The sequence below is a fragment of the Platichthys flesus genome, chromosome 6, assembly GCF_949316205.1.
Source record: "Platichthys flesus chromosome 6, fPlaFle2.1, whole genome shotgun sequence".
NCBI lineage: Eukaryota > Metazoa > Chordata > Actinopteri > Pleuronectiformes > Pleuronectidae > Platichthys > Platichthys flesus.
Window position 1 is genome coordinate 18,484,154 of NC_084950.1, and position 13,920 is coordinate 18,498,073.

The 13,920-nt window shown below is 38.8% G+C and overlaps 25 non-coding genes across 25 annotated transcripts; all 25 read left to right on the forward strand.

The window, feature by feature from the left end:
• The first annotated feature begins 335 nt into the window (after positions 1–335).
• On the forward strand, positions 336–475 carry LOC133955918 (U4 spliceosomal RNA). The gene has a single exon (XR_009920965.1). It is a non-coding gene; the product is annotated as a U4 spliceosomal RNA (small nuclear RNA).
• Positions 476–884: 409 nt separating this feature from the next.
• On the forward strand, positions 885–1,024 carry LOC133955898 (U4 spliceosomal RNA). The gene has a single exon (XR_009920945.1). It is a non-coding gene; the product is annotated as a U4 spliceosomal RNA (small nuclear RNA).
• A 409-nt stretch (positions 1,025–1,433) lies between these two features.
• Positions 1,434–1,573, forward strand: LOC133955935 (U4 spliceosomal RNA). Its single transcript, XR_009920981.1, has one exon. It is a non-coding gene; the product is annotated as a U4 spliceosomal RNA (small nuclear RNA).
• Positions 1,574–1,982: 409 nt separating this feature from the next.
• LOC133955899 (U4 spliceosomal RNA) lies at positions 1,983–2,122 on the forward strand. Its single transcript, XR_009920946.1, has one exon. It is a non-coding gene; the product is annotated as a U4 spliceosomal RNA (small nuclear RNA).
• A 408-nt stretch (positions 2,123–2,530) lies between these two features.
• Positions 2,531–2,668, forward strand: LOC133955991 (U4 spliceosomal RNA). Its single transcript, XR_009921032.1, has one exon. It is a non-coding gene; the product is annotated as a U4 spliceosomal RNA (small nuclear RNA).
• Positions 2,669–3,077: 409 nt separating this feature from the next.
• LOC133955975 (U4 spliceosomal RNA) lies at positions 3,078–3,217 on the forward strand. Its single transcript, XR_009921017.1, has one exon. It is a non-coding gene; the product is annotated as a U4 spliceosomal RNA (small nuclear RNA).
• A 408-nt stretch (positions 3,218–3,625) lies between these two features.
• On the forward strand, positions 3,626–3,765 carry LOC133955919 (U4 spliceosomal RNA). The gene has a single exon (XR_009920966.1). It is a non-coding gene; the product is annotated as a U4 spliceosomal RNA (small nuclear RNA).
• A 409-nt stretch (positions 3,766–4,174) lies between these two features.
• Positions 4,175–4,314, forward strand: LOC133955900 (U4 spliceosomal RNA). The gene has a single exon (XR_009920947.1). It is a non-coding gene; the product is annotated as a U4 spliceosomal RNA (small nuclear RNA).
• A 408-nt stretch (positions 4,315–4,722) lies between these two features.
• Positions 4,723–4,862, forward strand: LOC133955972 (U4 spliceosomal RNA). The gene has a single exon (XR_009921014.1). It is a non-coding gene; the product is annotated as a U4 spliceosomal RNA (small nuclear RNA).
• Positions 4,863–5,270: 408 nt separating this feature from the next.
• LOC133955920 (U4 spliceosomal RNA) lies at positions 5,271–5,410 on the forward strand. The gene has a single exon (XR_009920967.1). It is a non-coding gene; the product is annotated as a U4 spliceosomal RNA (small nuclear RNA).
• A 409-nt stretch (positions 5,411–5,819) lies between these two features.
• On the forward strand, positions 5,820–5,959 carry LOC133955902 (U4 spliceosomal RNA). Its single transcript, XR_009920949.1, has one exon. It is a non-coding gene; the product is annotated as a U4 spliceosomal RNA (small nuclear RNA).
• A 409-nt stretch (positions 5,960–6,368) lies between these two features.
• Positions 6,369–6,508, forward strand: LOC133955989 (U4 spliceosomal RNA). The gene has a single exon (XR_009921030.1). It is a non-coding gene; the product is annotated as a U4 spliceosomal RNA (small nuclear RNA).
• Positions 6,509–6,917: 409 nt separating this feature from the next.
• LOC133955984 (U4 spliceosomal RNA) lies at positions 6,918–7,057 on the forward strand. The gene has a single exon (XR_009921026.1). It is a non-coding gene; the product is annotated as a U4 spliceosomal RNA (small nuclear RNA).
• A 408-nt stretch (positions 7,058–7,465) lies between these two features.
• LOC133955903 (U4 spliceosomal RNA) lies at positions 7,466–7,605 on the forward strand. The gene has a single exon (XR_009920950.1). It is a non-coding gene; the product is annotated as a U4 spliceosomal RNA (small nuclear RNA).
• A 409-nt stretch (positions 7,606–8,014) lies between these two features.
• Positions 8,015–8,154, forward strand: LOC133955904 (U4 spliceosomal RNA). The gene has a single exon (XR_009920951.1). It is a non-coding gene; the product is annotated as a U4 spliceosomal RNA (small nuclear RNA).
• A 409-nt stretch (positions 8,155–8,563) lies between these two features.
• LOC133955996 (U4 spliceosomal RNA) lies at positions 8,564–8,703 on the forward strand. Its single transcript, XR_009921037.1, has one exon. It is a non-coding gene; the product is annotated as a U4 spliceosomal RNA (small nuclear RNA).
• A 408-nt stretch (positions 8,704–9,111) lies between these two features.
• Positions 9,112–9,251, forward strand: LOC133955969 (U4 spliceosomal RNA). Its single transcript, XR_009921012.1, has one exon. It is a non-coding gene; the product is annotated as a U4 spliceosomal RNA (small nuclear RNA).
• Positions 9,252–9,660: 409 nt separating this feature from the next.
• Positions 9,661–9,800, forward strand: LOC133955905 (U4 spliceosomal RNA). Its single transcript, XR_009920952.1, has one exon. It is a non-coding gene; the product is annotated as a U4 spliceosomal RNA (small nuclear RNA).
• A 409-nt stretch (positions 9,801–10,209) lies between these two features.
• LOC133955906 (U4 spliceosomal RNA) lies at positions 10,210–10,349 on the forward strand. The gene has a single exon (XR_009920953.1). It is a non-coding gene; the product is annotated as a U4 spliceosomal RNA (small nuclear RNA).
• Positions 10,350–10,758: 409 nt separating this feature from the next.
• On the forward strand, positions 10,759–10,898 carry LOC133955985 (U4 spliceosomal RNA). The gene has a single exon (XR_009921027.1). It is a non-coding gene; the product is annotated as a U4 spliceosomal RNA (small nuclear RNA).
• Positions 10,899–11,307: 409 nt separating this feature from the next.
• LOC133956008 (U4 spliceosomal RNA) lies at positions 11,308–11,447 on the forward strand. Its single transcript, XR_009921046.1, has one exon. It is a non-coding gene; the product is annotated as a U4 spliceosomal RNA (small nuclear RNA).
• Positions 11,448–11,855: 408 nt separating this feature from the next.
• LOC133955916 (U4 spliceosomal RNA) lies at positions 11,856–11,995 on the forward strand. The gene has a single exon (XR_009920963.1). It is a non-coding gene; the product is annotated as a U4 spliceosomal RNA (small nuclear RNA).
• Positions 11,996–12,404: 409 nt separating this feature from the next.
• LOC133956019 (U4 spliceosomal RNA) lies at positions 12,405–12,544 on the forward strand. Its single transcript, XR_009921057.1, has one exon. It is a non-coding gene; the product is annotated as a U4 spliceosomal RNA (small nuclear RNA).
• A 409-nt stretch (positions 12,545–12,953) lies between these two features.
• On the forward strand, positions 12,954–13,093 carry LOC133955987 (U4 spliceosomal RNA). Its single transcript, XR_009921028.1, has one exon. It is a non-coding gene; the product is annotated as a U4 spliceosomal RNA (small nuclear RNA).
• A 403-nt stretch (positions 13,094–13,496) lies between these two features.
• LOC133955907 (U4 spliceosomal RNA) lies at positions 13,497–13,636 on the forward strand. Its single transcript, XR_009920954.1, has one exon. It is a non-coding gene; the product is annotated as a U4 spliceosomal RNA (small nuclear RNA).
• Positions 13,637–13,920: the final 284 nt, after the last annotated feature.

Genomic DNA, 13,920 nt, shown 5'->3' on the forward strand with positions numbered 1-13,920 from the left:
TTAACAATACAATACTAAAGTACTCATGCCAAATTACTTCCCGGTGTTATCCAAAGCATAGTCAATGGGGCGACATTGAAATAATTAGCCCCACCTACAAAACTAAGTACAGTCACTTAAAATATTAAACCACATCTGTTTATCCCATATAAACATCAATTTTTTTCTATCTCAGTTAAATTGACCTGACTATTAATGAGCAAACACGACGAGTAACAGTTTAACCACCTTAACATAACAGGTTTTACTTACTTTGGGGTGCCAATACGACTGACAAACCCTAGCACAGGGTTGTGCAGATGTTTTATACCATCCCTCTGCAAATCAGCCCCTTTATCCCTTCGCAGTGGCAGTATCGTAGCCTATGAGGTCTAACCGAGGCGTGATTATTGCTAGTTGAAAACTTTAACCAATTCCCGCCTTGACGACCTGAAATATAGTTGGCAATGGCAATTTTTGTTGGTCTCTATAGAGGCTTAGAATTGTGTAAATAATACATCTGATGAGCCAACTTGTGGTGTTAATCAGTATGACCAGAGGTGAATCTCTTAACAATACGATACTAAAGTACTCACGCCAAATTACTTTCCGGTGTTATCCAAAGCATAGTCACTGGGGCGACATTGAAATATTTAGCCCCACCTACCAAACTAAATACAATCACTTAAAATATTAAACATCATCTGTTTATCCCATTTAAACATCAATTTTTTTCTATCTCAGTTAAATTGACCTGACTATTAATGAGCAAACACGACGGGTAACAGTATAACCACCTTAACATAACTGGTTTCACTTACTCTGGGGTCCCAATATGCACTGACAAAGCCTAGCACAGGGTTGTGCAGATGTTTTATACCATCCCTCTGCAAATCAGCCTCTTTATCCCTTCGCAGTGGCAGTATCGTAGCCTATGAGGTCAAACCGAGGCGTGATTATTGCTAGTTGAAAACTTTAACCAATTCCCGCCTTGACGACCTGAAATATAGTCGGCAATGGCAATTTTTGTTGGTCTCTATAGAGGCTTAAAATTGTGTAAATAATACATCTGCTGAGCCAACTTGTGGTGTTAATCAGTATGACCACAAGTGAATCTCTTAACACTACAACACTAAAGTATGCATGGCAAATTACTTTCCGGTGTTATCCAAAGCATAGTTAATGGGGCGACATTGAAATAATTAGCCCCACCTACCAAACTAAGTACAATCACTTAAAATATTAAACATCATCTGCTTATCCCATTTAAACATCAATTTTTTTCTATCTCAGTTAAATTGACCTGACTATTAATGAGCAAACACGACGGGTAACAGTATAACCACCTTAACATAACTGGTTTCACTTACTCTGGGGTCCCAATATGCACTGACAAACCCTAGCACAGGGTTGTGCAGATGTTTTATACCATCCCTCTGCAAATCAGCCTCTTTATCCCTTCGCAGTGGCAGTATCGTAGCCTATGAGGTCAAACCGAGGCGTGATTATTGCTAGTTGAAAACTTTAACCAATTCCCGCCTTGCCGACCTGAAATATAGTCGGCAATGGCAATTTTTGTTGGTCTCTATAGAGGCTTAAAATTGTGTAAATAATACATCTGATGAGCCAACTTTTGGTGTTAATCAGTATGACCACAAGTGAATCTCTTAACAATACAATACTAAAGTACTCATGCCAAATTACTTCCCGGTGTTATCCAAAGCATAGTCAATGGGGCGACATTGAAATAATTAGCCCCACCTACAAAACTAAGTACAATCACTTAAAATATTAAACCACATCTGTTTATCCCATATAAACATCAATTTTTTTCTATCTCAGTTAAATTGACCTGACTGTTAATGAGCAAACACGACGAGTAACAGTTTAACCACCTTAACATAACAGGTTTTACTTACTCTGGGGTCCCAATATGCACTGACAAACCCTAGCACAGGGTTGTGCAGATGTTTTATACCATCCCTCTGCAAATCAGCCTCTTTATCCCTTCGCAGTGGCAGTATCGTAGCCTATGAGGTCAAACCGAGGCGTGATTATTGCTAGTTGAAAACTTTAACCAATTCCCGCCTTGACGACCTGAAATATAGTCGGCAATGGCAATTTTTGTTGGTCTCTATAGAGGCTTAAATTGTGTAAATAATACATCTTATGAGCCAACTTGTGTTGTTAATCAGTATGACCACAAGTGAATCTCTTAACAATACACTACTAAAGTACTCATGCCAAATTACTCTCCGGTGTTTTCCAAAGCATAGTCACTGGGGCGACATTGAAATAATTAGCCCCACCTACCAAACTAAGTACAATCACTTAACATATTAAACATCATCTGTTTATCCAATTTAAACATCAATTTTTTTCTATCTCAGTTAAATTGACCTGACTATTAATGAGCAAACACGACGGGTAACAGTATAACCACCTTAACATAACTGGTTTCACTTACTCTGGGGTCCCAATATGCACTGACAAACCCTAGCACAGGGTTGTGCAGATGTTTTATACCATCCCTCTGCAAATCAGCCTCTTTATCCCTTCGCAGTGGCAGTATCGTAGCCTATGTGGTCATACCGAGGCGTGATTATTGCTAGTTGAAAACTTTAACCAATTCCCGCCTTGCCGACCTGAAATATAGTCGGCAATGGCAATTTTTGTTGGTTTTATAGAGGCTTGAAATTGTGTAAATAATACATCTGATGAGCCAACTTGTGGTGTTAATCAGTATGACCACAAGTGAATCTCTTAACAATACAATACTAAAGTACTCATGCCAAATTACTTCCCGGTGTTATCCAAAGCATAGTCAATGGGGCGACATTGAAATAATTAGCCCCACCTACAAAACTAAGTACAATCACTTAAAATATTAAACCACATCTGTTTATCCCATATAAACATCAATTTTTTTCTATCTCAGTTAAATTGACCTGACTATTAATGAGCAAACACGACGAGTAACAGTTTAACCACCTTAACATAACAGGTTTTACTTACTTTGGGGTGCCAATACGACTGACAAACCCTAGCACAGGGTTGTGCAGATGTTTTATACCATCCCTCTGCAAATCAGCCTCTTTATCCCTTCGCAGTGGCAGTATCGTAGCCTCTGAGGTCAAACCGAGGCGTGATTATTGCTAGTTGAAAACTTTAACCAATTCCCGCCTTGACGACCTGAAATATAGTCGGCAATGGCAATTGTTGTTGGTCTCTATAGAGGCTTAAAATTGTGTAAATAATACATCTGATGAGCCAACTTGTGGTGTTAATCAGTATGACCACAAGTGAATCTCTTAACAATACAATACTAAAGTACTCATGCCAAATTACTTCCCGGTGTTATCCAAAGCATAGTCAATGGGGCGACATTGAAATAATTAGCCCCACCTACAAAACTAAGTACAGTCACTTAAAATATTAAACCACATCTGTTTATCCCATATAAACATCAATTTTTTTCTATCTCAGTTAAATTGACCTGACTGTTAATGAGCAAACACGACGAGTAACAGTTAAACCACCTTAACATAACAGGTTTTACTTACTTTGGGGTGCCAATACGACTGACAAACCCTAGCACAGGGTTGTGCAGATGTTTTATACCATCCCTCTGCAAATCAGCCCCTTTATCCCTTCGCAGTGGCAGTATCGTAGCCTATGAGGTCTAACCGAGGCGTGATTATTGCTAGTTGAAAACTTTAACCAATTCCCGCCTTGACGACCTGAAATATAGTTGGCAATGGCAATTTTTGTTGGTCTCTATAGAGGCTTAGAATTGTGTAAATAATACATCTGATGAGCCAACTTGTGGTGTTAATCAGTATGACCAGAGGTGAATCTCTTAACAATACGATACTAAAGTACTCACGCCAAATTACTTTCCGGTGTTATCCAAAGCATAGTCACTGGGGCGACATTGAAATATTTAGCCCCACCTACCAAACTAAATACAATCACTTAAAATATTAAACATCATCTGTTTATCCCATTTAAACATAAATTTTTTTCTATCTCAGTTAAATTGACCTGACTATTAATGAGCAAACACGACGGGTAACAGTATAACCACCTTAACATAACTGGTTTCACTTACTCTGGGGTCCCAATATGCACTGACAAAGCCTAGCACAGGGTTGTGCAGATGTTTTATACCATCCCTCTGCAAATCAGCCTCTTTATCCCTTCGCAGTGGCAGTATCGTAGCCTATGAGGTCAAACCGAGGCGTGATTATTGCTAGTTGAAAACTTTAACCAATTCCCGCCTTGACGACCTGAAATATAGTCGGCAATGGCAATTTTTGTTGGTCTCTATAGAGGCTTAAAATTGTGTAAATAATACATCTGCTGAGCCAACTTGTGGTGTTAATCAGTATGACCACAAGTGAATCTCTTAACACTACAACACTAAAGTATGCATGGCAAATTACTTTCCGGTGTTATCCAAAGCATAGTTAATGGGGCGACATTGAAATAATTAGCCCCACCTACCAAACTAAGTACAATCACTTAAAATATTAAACATCATCTGCTTATCCCATTTAAACATAAATTTTTTCTATCTCAGTTAAATTGACCTGACTATTAATGAGCAAACACGACGGGTAACAGTATAACCACCTTAACATAACTGGTTTCACTTACTCTGGGGTCCCAATATGCACTGACAAACCCTAGCACAGGGTTGTGCAGATGTTTTATACCATCCCTCTGCAAATCAGCCTCTTTATCCCTTCGCAGTGGCAGTATCGTAGCCTATGAGGTCATACCGAGGCGTGATTATTGCTAGTTGAAAACTTTAACCAATTCCCGCCTTGCCGACCTGAAATATAGTCGGCAATGGCAATTTTTGTTGGTCTCTATAGAGGCTTAAAATTGTGTAAATAATACATCTGATGAGCCAACTTGTGGTGTTAATCAGTATGACCACAAGTGAATCTCTTAACAATACAATACTAAAGTACTCATGCCAAATTACTTCCCGGTGTTATACAAAGCATAGTCAATGGCGCGACATTGAAATAATTAGCCCAACCTACAAAACTAAGTACAATCACTTAAAATATTAAACCACATCTGTTTATCCCATATAAACATCAATTTTTTTCTATCTCAGTTAAATTGACCTGACTGTTAATGAGCAAACACGACGAGTAACAGTTTAACCACCTTAACATAACAGGTTTTACTTACTTTGGGGTGCCAATACGACTGACAAACCCTAGCACAGGGTTGTGCAGATGTTTTATACCATCCCTCTGCAAATCAGCCCCTTTATCCCTTCGCAGTGGCAGTATCGTAGCCTATGAGGTCTAACCGAGGCGTGATTATTGCTAGTTGAAAACTTTAACCAATTCCCGCCTTGACGACCTGAAATATAGTTGGCAATGGCAATTTTTGTTGGTCTCTATAGAGGCTTAGAATTGTGTAAATAATACATCTGATGAGCCAACTTGTGGTGTTAATCAGTATGACCAGAGGTGAATCTCTTAACAATACGATACTAAAGTACTCACGCCAAATTACTTTCCGGTGTTATCCAAAGCATAGTCACTGGGGCGACATTGAAATATTTAGCCCCACCTACCAAACTAAATACAATCACTTAAAATATTAAACATCATCTGTTTATCCCATTTAAACATCAATTTTTTTCTATCTCAGTTAAATTGACCTGACTATTAATGAGCAAACACGACGGGTAACAGTATAACCACCTTAACATAACTGGTTTCACTTACTCTGGGGTCCCAATATGCACTGACAAAGCCTAGCACAGGGTTGTGCAGATGTTTTATACCATCCCTCTGCAAATCAGCCTCTTTATCCCTTCGCAGTGGCAGTATCGTAGCCTATGAGGTCAAACCGAGGCGTGATTATTGCTAGTTGAAAACTTTAACCAATTCCCGCCTTGACGACCTGAAATATAGTCGGCAATGGCAATTTTTGTTGGTCTCTATAGAGGCTTAAAATTGTGTAAATAATACATCTGCTGAGCCAACTTGTGGTGTTAATCAGTATGACCACAAGTGAATCTCTTAACACTACAACACTAAAGTATGCATGGCAAATTACTTTCCGGTGTTATCCAAAGCATAGTTAATGGGGCGACATTGAAATAATTAGCCCCACCTACCAAACTAAGTACAATCACTTAAAATATTAAACATCATCTGCTTATCCCATTTAAACATCAATTTTTTTCTATCTCAGTTAAATTGACCTGACTATTAATGAGCAAACACGACGGGTAACAGTATAACCACCTTAACATAACTGGTTTCACTTACTCTGGGGTCCCAATATGCACTGACAAACCCTAGCACAGGGTTGTGCAGATGTTTTATACCATCCCTCTGCAAATCAGCCTCTTTATCCCTTCGCAGTGGCAGTATCGTAGCCTATGAGGTCAAACCGAGGCGTGATTATTGCTAGTTGAAAACTTTAACCAATTCCCGCCTTGATAACCTGAAATATAGTCGGCAATGGCAGTTTTTGTTGGTCTCTATAGAGGCTTAAAATTGTGTAAAGAATACATCTTATGAGCCAACTTGTGTTGTTAATCAGTATGACCACAAGTGAATCTCTTAACAATACACTACTAAAGTACTCATGCCAAATTACTCTCCGGTGTTTTCCAAAGCATAGTCACTGGGGCGACATTGAAATAATTAGCCCCACCTACCAAACTAAGTACAATCACTTAAAATATTAAACATCATCTGTTTATCCAATTTAAACATCAATTTTTTTGTATCTCAGTTAAATTGACCTGACTATTAATGAGCAAACACGACGGGTAACAGTATAACCACCTTAACATAACTGGTTTCACTTACTCTGGGGTCCCAATATGCACTGACAAACCCTAGCACAGGGTTGTGCAGATGTTTTATACCATCCCTCTGCAAATCAGCCTCTTTATCCCTTCGCAGTGGCAGTATCGTAGCCTATGAGGTCATACCGAGGCGTGATTATTGCTAGTTGAAAACTTTAACCAATTCCCGCCTTGCCGACCTGAAATATAGTCGGCAATGGCAATTTTTGTTGGTCTCTATAGAGGCTTAAAATTGTGTAAATAATACATCTGATGAGCCAACTTGTGGTGTTAATCAGTATGACCACAAGTGAATCTCTTAACAATACAATACTAAAGTACTCATGCCAAATTACTTCCCGGTGTTATACAAAGCATAGTCAATGGCGCGACATTGAAATAATTAGCCCAACCTACAAAACTAAGTACAATCACTTAAAATATTAAACCACATCTGTTTATCCCATATAAACATCAATTTTTTTCTATCTCAGTTAAATTGACCTGACTATTAATGAGCAAACACGACGAGTAACAGTTTAACCACCTTAACATAACAGGTTTTACTTACTTTGGGGTGCCAATACGACTGACAAACCCTAGCACAGGGTTGTGCAGATGTTTTATACCATCCCTCTGCAAATCAGCCTCTTTATCCCTTCGCAGTGGCAGTATCGTAGCCTATGAGGTCAAACCGAGGCGTGATTATTGCTAGTTGAAAACTTTAACCAATTCCCGCCTTGACGACCTGAAATATAGTCGGCAATGGCAATTTTTGTTGGTCTCTATAGAGGCTTAAAATTGTGTAAATAATACATCTGATGAGCCAACATGTGGTGTTAATCAGTATGACCACAAGTGAATCTCTTAACCCTACAACACTAAAGTATGCATGCCAAATTACTTTCCGGTGTTATCCAAAGCATAGTCAATGGGGCGACATTGAAATAATTAGCCCCACCTACCAAACTAAGTACAATCACTTAAAATATTAAACATCATCTGTTTATCCAATTTAAACATCAATTTTTTTCTATCTCAGTTAAATTGACCTGACTATTAATGAGCAAACACGACGGGTAACAGTATAACCACCTTAACATAACTGGTTTCACTTACTCTGGGGTCCCAATATGCACTGACAAACCCTAGCACAGGGTTGTGCAGATGTTTTATACCATCCCTCTGCAAATCAGCCTCTTTATCCCTTCGCAGTGGCAGTATCGTAGCCTATGAGGTCAAACCGAGGCGTGATTATTGCTAGTTGAAAACTTTAACCAATTCCCGCCTTGACGACCTGAAATATAGTCGGCAATGGCAATTTTTGTTGGTCTCTATAGAGGCTTAAAATTGTGTAAATAATACATCTTATGAGCCAACTTGTGTTGCTAATCAGTATGACCACAAGTGAATCTCTTAACCATACACTACTAAAGTACTCATGCCAAATTACTCTCCAGTGTTTTCCAAAGCATAGTCACTGGGGCGACATTGAAATAATTAGCCCCACCTACCAAACTAAGTACAATCACTTAAAATATTAAACATCATCTGTTTATCCAATTTAAACATCAATTTTTTTCTATCTCAGTTAAATTGACCTGACTATTAATGAGCAAACACGACGGGTAACAGTATAACCACCTTAACATAACTGGTTTCACTTACTCTGGGGTCCCAATATGCACTGACAAACCCTAGCACAGGGTTGTGCAGATGTTTTATACCATCCCTCTGCAAATCAGCCTCTTTATCCCTTCGCAGTGGCAGTATCGTAGCCTATGAGGTCATACCGAGGCGTGATTATTGCTAGTTGAAAACTTTAACCAATTCCCGCCTTGCCGACCTGAAATATAGTCGGCAATGGCAATTTTTGTTGGTCTCTATAGAGGCTTAAAATTGTGTAAATAATACATCTGATGAGCCAACTTGTGGTGTTAATCAGTATGACCACAAGTGAATCTCTTAACAATACAATACTAAAGTACTCATGCCAAATTACTTCCCGGTGTTATACAAAGCATAGTCAATGGCGCGACATTGAAATAATTAGCCCAACCTACAAAACTAAGTACAATCATTTAAAATATTAAACCACATCTGTTTATCCCATATAAACATCAATTTTTTTCTATCTCAGTTAAATTGACCTGACTGTTAATGAGCAAACACGACGAGTAACAGTTTAACCACCTTAACATAACAGGTTTTACTTACTTTGGGGTGCCAATACGACTGACAAACCCTAGCACAGGGTTGTGCAGATGTTTTATACCATCCCTCTGCAAATCAGCCCCTTTATCCCTTCGCAGTGGCAGTATCGTAGCCTATGAGGTCTAACCGCGGCGTGATTATTGCTAGTTGAAAACTTTAACCAATTCCCGCCTTGACGACCTGAAATATAGTTGGCAATGGCAATTTTTGTTGGTCTCTATAGAGGCTTAGAATTGTGTAAATAATACATCTGATGAGCCAACTTGTGGTGTTAATCAGTATGACCAGAGGTGAATCTCTTAACAATACGATACTAAAGTACTCACGCCAAATTACTTTCCGGTGTTATCCAAAGCATAGTCACTGGGGCGACATTGAAATATTTAGCCCCACCTACCAAACTAAATACAATCACTTAAAATATTAAACATCATCTGTTTATCCCATTTAAACATCAATTTTTTTCTATCTCAGTTAAATTGACCTGACTATTAATGAGCAAACACGACGGGTAACAGTATAACCACCTTAACATAACTGGTTTCACTTACTCTGGGGTCCCAATATGCACTGACAAAGCCTAGCACAGGGTTGTGCAGATGTTTTATACCATCCCTCTGCAAATCAGCCTCTTTATCCCTTCGCAGTGGCAGTATCGTAGCCTATGAGGTCAAACCGAGGCGTGATTATTGCTAGTTGAAAACTTTAACCAATTCCCGCCTTGACGACCTGAAATATAGTCGGCAATGGCAATTTTTGTTGGTCTCTATAGAGGCTTAAAATTGTGTAAATAATACATCTGCTGAGCCAACTTGTGGTGTTAATCAGTATGACCACAAGTGAATCTCTTAACACTACAACACTAAAGTATGCATGGCAAATTACTTTCCGGTGTTATCCAAAGCATAGTTAATGGGGCGACATTGAAATAATTAGCCCCACCTACCAAACTAAGTACAATCACTTAAAATATTAAACATCATCTGCTTATCCCATTTAAACATCAATTTTTTTCTATCTCAGTTAAATTGACCTGACTATTAATGAGCAAACACGACGGGTAACAGTATAACCACCTTAACATAACTGGTTTCACTTACTCTGGGGTCCCAATATGCACTGACAAAGCCTAGCACAGGGTTGTGCAGATGTTTTATACCATCCCTCTGCAAATCAGCCTCTTTATCCCTTCGCAGTGGCAGTATCGTAGCCTATGAGGTCAAACCGAGGCGTGATTATTGCTAGTTGAAAACTTTAACCAATTCCCGCCTTGACGACCTGAAATATAGTCGGCAATGGCAATTTTTGTTGGTCTCTATAGAGGCTTAAAATTGTGTAAATAATACATCTGCTGAGCCAACTTGTGGTGTTAATCAGTATGACCACAAGTGAATCTCTTAACACTACAACACTAAAGTATGCATGGCAAATTACTTTCCGGTGTTATCCAAAGCATAGTTAATGGGGCAACATTGAAATAATTAGCCCCACCTACCAAACTAAGTACAATCACTTAAAATATTAAACATCATCTGCTTATCCCATTTAAACATCAATTTTTTTCTATCTCAGTTAAATTGACCTGACTATTAATGAGCAAACACGACGGGTAACAGTATAACCACCTTAACATAACTGGTTTCACTTACTCTGGGGTCCCAATATGCACTGACAAACCCTAGCACAGGGTTGTGCAGATGTTTTATACCATCCCTCTGCAAATCAGCCTCTTTATCCCTTCGCAGTGGCAGTATCGTAGCCTATGAGGTCAAACCGAGGCGTGATTATTGCTAGTTGAAAACTTTAACCAATTCCCGCCTTGACTACCTGAAATATAGTCGGCAATGGCAGTTTTTGTTGGTCTCTATAGAGGCTTAAAATTGTGTAAATAATACATCTTATGAGCCAACTTGTGTTGTTAATCAGTATGACCACAAGTGAATCTCTTAACAATACACTACTAAAGTACTCATGCCAAATTACTCTCCGGTGTTTTCCAAAGCATAGTCACTGGGGCGACATTGAAATAATTAGCCCCACCTACCAAACTAAGTACAATCACTTAAAATATTAAACATCATCTGTTTATCCAATTTAAACATCAATTTTTTTCTATCTCAGTTAAATTGACCTGACTATTAATGAGCAAACACGACGGGTAACAGTATAACCACCTTAACATAACTGGTTTCACTTACTCTGGGGTCCCAATATGCACTGACAAACGCTAGCACAGGGTTGTGCAGATGTTTTATACCATCCCTCTGCAAATCAGCCTCTTTATCCCTTCGCAGTGGCAGTATCGTAGCCTATGAGGTCATACCGAGGCGTGATTATTGCTAGTTGAAAACTTTAACCAATTCCCGCCTTGCCGACCTGAAATATAGTCGGCAATGGCAATTTTTGTTGGTCTCTATAGAGGCTTAAAATTGTGTAAATAATACATCTGATGAGCCAACTTGTGGTGTTAATCAGTATGACCACAAGTGAATCTCTTAACAATACAATACTAAAGTACTCATGCCAAATTACTTCCCGGTGTTATACAAAGCATAGTCAATGGCGCGACATTGAAATAATTAGCCCAACCTACAAAACTAAGTACAATCACTTAAAATATTAAACCACATCTGTTTATCCCATATAAACATCAATTTTTTTCTATCTCAGTTAAATTGACCTGACTACTAATGAGCAAACACGACGGGTAACAGTATAACCACCTTAACATAACTGGTTTCACTTACTCTGGGGTGCCAATACGACTGACAAACCCTAGCACAGGGTTGTGCAGATGTTTTATACCATCCCTCTGCAAATCAGCCCCTTTATCCCTTCGCAGTGGCAGTATCGTAGCCTATGAGGTCAAACCGAGGCGTGATTTTTGCTAGTTGAAAACTTTAACCAATTCCCGCCTTGACGACCTGAAATATAGTCGGCAATGGCAATTTTTGTTGGTCTCTATAGAGGCTTAAAATTGTGTAAATAATACATCTTATGAGCCAACTTGTGTTGTTAATCAGTATGACCACAAGTGAATCTCTTAACAATACACTACTAAAGTACTCATGCCAAATTACTCTCCGGTGTTTTCGAAAGCATAGTCACTGGGGCGACATTGAAATAATTAGCCCCACCTACCAAACTAAGTACAATCACTTAAAATATTAAACATCATCTGTTTATCCAATTTAAACATCAATTTTTTTCTATCTCAGTTAAATTGACCTGACTATTAATGAGCAAACACGACGGGTAACAGTATAACCACCTTAACATAACTGGTTTCACTTACTCTGGGGTCCCAATATGCACTGACAAACCCTAGCACAGGGTTGTGCAGATGTTTTATACCATCCCTCTGCAAATCAGCCTCTTTATCCCTTCGCAGTGGCAGTATCGTAGCCTATGAGGTCATACCGAGGCGTGATTATTGCTAGTTGAAAACTTTAACCAATTCCCGCCTTGCCGACCTGAAATATAGTCGGCAATGGCAATTTTTGTTGGTCTCTATAGAGGCTTAAAATTGTGTAAATAGTACATCTGATGAGCCACCTTGTGGTGTTAATCAGTATGACCACAAGTGAATCTCTTAACAATACAATACTAAAGTACTCATGCCAAATTACTTCCCGGTGTTATCCAAAGCATAGTCAATGGGGCGACATTGAAATAATTAGCCCCACCTACCAAACTAAGTACAATCACTTAAAATATTAAACATCATCTGTTTATCCAATTTAAACATCAATTTTTTTCTATCTCAGTTAAATTGACCTGACTATTAATGAGCAAACACGACGGGTAACAGTATAACCACCTTAACATAACTGGTTTCACTTACTCTGGGGTCCCAATATGCACTGACAAACCCTAGCACAGGGTTGTGCAGATGTTTTATACCATCCCTCTGCAAATCAGCCTCTTTGTCCCTTCACAGTGGCAGTATCGTAGCCTATGAGGTCAAACCGAGGCGTGATTATTGCTAGTTGAAAACTTTAACCAATTCCCGCCTTTACGACCTGAAATATAGTCGGCAATGGCAATTTTTGTTGGTCTCTATAGAGGCTTAAAATTGTGTAAATAATACATCTGACGAGCCAACTTGTGGTGTTAATCAGTTTGACCACAGGTGAATCTCTTAACAACCTCAAGTACTCACGTCGAATTACTTTCCGGTGTTATCCAAAGCATAGTCACTGGGGTGACATTGAAATATTTAGCCACACCTACCAAACTAAGTACAATCACTTAAAATATTAAACATCATCTGTTTATCCCATTTAAACATCAATTTTTTTCTATCTCAGTTAAATTGACCTGACTACTAATGAGCAAACATGACGGGTAACAGTATAACCACCTTAACATAACTGGTTTCACTTACTCTGGGGTCCCAATATGCACTGACAAACCCTAGCACAGGGTTGTGCAGATGTTTTATACCATCCCTCTGCAAATCAGCCTCTTTATCCCTTCGCAGTGGCAGTATCGTAGCCTATGAGGTCAAACCGAGGCGTGATTATTGCTAGTTGAAAACTTTAACCAATTCCCGCCTTGACGACCTGAAATATAGTCGGCAATGGCAATTTTTGTTGGTCTCTATAGAGGCTTAAAATTGTGTAAATAATACATCTGATGAGCCAACATGTGGTGTTAATCAGTATGACCACAAGTGAATCTCTTAACCCTACAACACTAAAGTATGCATGCCAAATTACTTTCCGGTGTTATCCAAAGCATAGTCAATGGGGCGACATTGAAATAATTAGCCCCACCTACCAAACTAAGTACAATCACTTAAAATATTAAACATCATCTGCTTATCCCATTTAAACATCAATTTTTTTCTATCTCAGTTAAATTGACCTGACTATTAATGAGCAAACACGACG